Below are 4,345 nucleotides of genomic sequence, written 5' to 3' on the forward strand. Positions count from 1 at the left end.
ATTGGTACGGTGCCTTTTGTCCAATATGGGGCAGTCACAACGGATCCAACGTTGTTAGAATATGGATATGAAATAGCTGTTCCGACGTGGAGTTCACAGCACTGCAACAATTTTGGAGGGACGTTGGAGAGTCTACATCAAATTAATAACATCGCTCCGGCATTGGTGTGGTGCCTTTTTTTCAATATGGGGCAGGCGTCATCGATCCAACGTTGTTGGAATATGGATATGAAATAGCTGCTCCGACGTGGAATTCACAACGCTGCAACAATTTTGAAGGAACGTTGGAGAGTCCACATAAAATTAGTAACGTCGCTCCGGCATTGGTACGGTGCCTTTTGTCCAATATGGGGCAGTCACAACCGATCCTACGTTGTTAGAATATGGATATGAAATCTCTGTTCCGACGTGGAATTCACAGCGCTGCAACAATTTTGGAGGAACGTTGAAGAGTCTACATCAAATTAGTAACGTCGCTCCGGCATTGGTACGGTGCCTTTTGTCCAATATGGGGCAGTCACAACCGATCCTACGTTGTTAGAATATGGATATGAAATCTCTGTTCCGACGTGGAATTCACAGCGCTGCAACAATTTTGGAGGAACGTTGAAGAGTCTACATCAAATTAGTAACGACGCTCCGGCATTGGTACGGTGCCTTTTGTCCAATATGGGGCAGTCACAACCGATCCTACGTTGTTAGAATATGGATATGAAATCTCTGTTCCGACGTGGAATTCACAGCGCTGCAACAATTTTGGAGGAACGTTGAAGAGTCTACATCAAATTAGTAACGTCGCTCCGGCATTGGTGTGGTGCCTTTTTTCCAACATGGGGCAGTCGTCATTAATCCGACGTTATTAGAATATGGATATGAAATAGCTGTTCCGACGTGGAATTGACAGTGCTGCAACAATTTTGGAGGAACGTTGGAGAGTCTACATAAAATTAGTAACGTCGCTCCGGCATTGGTACGGTGCCTTTTGTCCAATATGGGGCAGTCACAACCGATCCTACGTTGTTAGATTATGGATATGAAATCTCTGTTCCGACTTGGAATTCACAGCGCTGCAACAATTTTGGAGGAACGTTGAAGAGTCTACATAAAATTTGTAACGTCCCTCCAGCATTGGTACGGTGCCCTTTTTCCAATATTTTCATTTTAATACCGATAGAACGTTTTTGGAATACGGATTTTGTGCTGAACTGCGCCTGAATGTTGAGGTAATGGAACTCTATGTGCTGGGCTGTATTCGTAAATGCATGAAACGTAACAAGCCCCTAGCCATATACCTGAAATTATGCCACTTTCTGTGTGCCCTCACCCAGGCAGCATTTCACAATATTACGCTCTTTTTCATATGTGTTTGATTATGTGAACTCCCCCAAAGGAAACAATAGGAAAACTGATCTCCAAAATACTACAGAACACTGCAACAGTCATTGCTTCAACACTGCAGTATGCAAAACAGGACCAGAAAGCAAGATGTAAACAAATAAAGCTAGATTCAGAAAGCAGGTACAGTCGACCCTATTTATAAAGTTACTGATGGGAACGCGAAATCCTATTGTATTGTACATCAGAGTATCGTTACAAAAGAAGCTTTCGTGAAATAGCCGCTCGGGATTGCATCAGCGAAGTACATCAGCAAGTAGAAGGCCGCTAAACATGTACGTTTGTTGCGAGCGCAAGAGCATTTTATCTAGCTCTAAATTGACACAGCTTCGTGGCGAAAGCTTTTACAAGGACAACATAACCTCCGGTATCAACGTGAGCTTCTGCACCGTTCTAGTTCTAAGACTTCATTTATTGCTCATCGTCAAGTGCCGTAATCGTTATCATTCTCACTATTAGAACTTCATTGTCCATCACAACGCACCTCCCACACAGGTAATTCATCTACATGTGTTTGGATTTCGGAACAGCATTTCGGAACTGCAGACGCCATGATAGCAAGCAGCAAAATGTGACAAAAAACAAAAACTTGAGGGCAGGTATCGAAGATGATAATAAAAGGGCTCGGCTGTACCAGGCATCAGTTAAAAATCACATCCCATCATCGCAATTGAGAAATAAACTTTAATAAAGGTGACCAACAGTGACGTTCATGTGGGACATAACTGAATGAAGCTTGGCAAGCTTGGCTTGGCAAAACTGACAGACTATGTTAAATGAAACAATGGTAGAACCACATGCCGTGAGTCATCAATGGGTAGCATAATCATTTTGTGCTGAACAGATGAGGTGGGTCAAACCTTTAAATTTTGCTTGTCCATATCAGACACACAATAAATGTGCAGTTCAGAGGACACTATGGGTAACTCAAAAAAGTTCTCAAGCTTCTTAAAGGCATAGCCTACAAACACAGCACCACCATCAGAATCGACAATGTTGACGACCTTTACAATGCTTCCGTCTGTCATGTGAAGAATACAGTCAGCACGGCTAAGAGAAACTGAAAACTTGGCAAACTCAATTACCCTGTACATGCCAAAACACATCAAACCTAAGGGATGGGGGCCACTGTTTTGTTTCTGCTTTAAGGCATAGCCTTTTACATCTTGGCGCTTTGAACCTTTTAAGGCAACAGAGTTCATCTCTGCTAGTCGGTTCTGGAGTTGCTGCAGGGGAAGGTAAGTACCTCAGTAACCGTTTTAAGTGCTGCAGATAATCTTCAAACACAAAAGCTGAAAAGCTGTAAAGGTATCCAAAATTCTCTACATCTTCAACTAGGTGCAACAAACAGTGAACATTCATTACATAGAAGCCACGACCATACATATGCACTGCAGACGACACAAACTTTCGAAGCAGTCGCTCAGCTGTTTTCAGCAATGACTTCGACAGGGTTGGCGAAACAAGTATCTGGATGCTGCAGCTCAGGAGGAGGAAATGCGTGTACATTTCATGTGTTACACACTTGTACAACACAACTGCACCAGTGTATAGAAGAAACTGTCTGAACTCTGTTGCCTCCCAGTTGAATCATTTTCAGTTCCCTTGGCTTTCGAGCAAACTCTGCTGGTATAAATGACCTGAGCGCTAGCAGCTTTGACGATATAAGCTCTTTCGTGGCATTGGCCAATTTTGGGGGGCTGCGGTTTCCTGGACATCCAGTGTTGCATGATCATAGTCCTCATCACACCAAGGCACACGAGATGCATGTAATCGTACGGGACACATTTAATAAGATCTATGCCTAGTTCCACGAGAGGGGAAGTTCCTTTGTGATGCTCCCTTTGCACTTGGTTACAAAATGAAACCCACGATCTCTTTGCAGCTGAAGCATCCATGTACAGCCTCTTTTTGTGCGTCTTTGAATGATGGCCTCGTAACTCGCAGCGCTCACAGGCATAGTACCCAGTATGCCCTGAATTCCATTTGATGAAGGCCCGTGCAGGGAGGTCACAAATAAAACAACCTATGGCAACCTTCAACATTTTCCCATGAAAACACAAGCCTGATTCCATCAGCTGTTTCACCTCACACACAAAATGTCTCAGGAACTCCTGAGCTGACGATGGCTTTGGTTTTCCCTATGTATGCTGCAGCAAGAAATGGTGTATTTGAAGCAGATTCTTTGACATGGATTAAGATAGGCCACAATGACAATGTCGAACTTTTGGAGATGGGAATACCATCTATGTTAATTTTCAAAGTGATAGAAGTAGTCTTTAGGTATCCAGCCCTTAAGAGTGCATAGAGTCCCTGAGCAATGCCAACATAAAAATAGTCTCCTCCTGCGAGTGAGGATACTTTTGACTCCCTAGGCGTTTGTAGCAGGGTCCTTGCATCACATGGCAGATCGGGATGATATGGCTTGAGTATCTGAAGCAACCTGCTGAGGTGAGCCTGTGGTGTGTTGCATGTTATGGCCCAGAGTGCAAGTTGAACAGCAAGTGTCACACTACTGTGCACTGTTACGGTAGAGTTGCCCCTGAAACACAAAGACACCACATAAACGAAGTGTACAAGTCTTACTTATAACAAGGAGAAGAAGGAATGATACAATTTTCATGGGTGCACAGAAAGCACAGGTTTTTTGGCTGGGCAGCAGTAGCCACTGCTGGATGCACTGCCTTTTACAGCAGCTCGTTGCGAGAGTCCATTTGCAAGCAACAGACTGTGGGCTGGCAAATGAACAATCACAGCATTGTGTTGGGCACATGTGGCTACCAAACGTTGCCAAAATTTAGGAAGGGAGTTGCCTCAGGACAGAAGCCGCCGATATTTCGAACAGAGACTGTTCTTCTTCTGGCCACCGTCCTCATCCTTGGCATGGTATTTAAAGGGTTAGGTGTGACGCGTTTAAAGGTTCATGCGAATTGTGGGTCAACAGCCCCGA

The sequence above is a fragment of the Ornithodoros turicata genome, chromosome 3 (assembly GCF_037126465.1).
Source record: "Ornithodoros turicata isolate Travis chromosome 3, ASM3712646v1, whole genome shotgun sequence".
In the NCBI taxonomy this organism is placed as follows: domain Eukaryota; kingdom Metazoa; phylum Arthropoda; class Arachnida; order Ixodida; family Argasidae; genus Ornithodoros; species Ornithodoros turicata.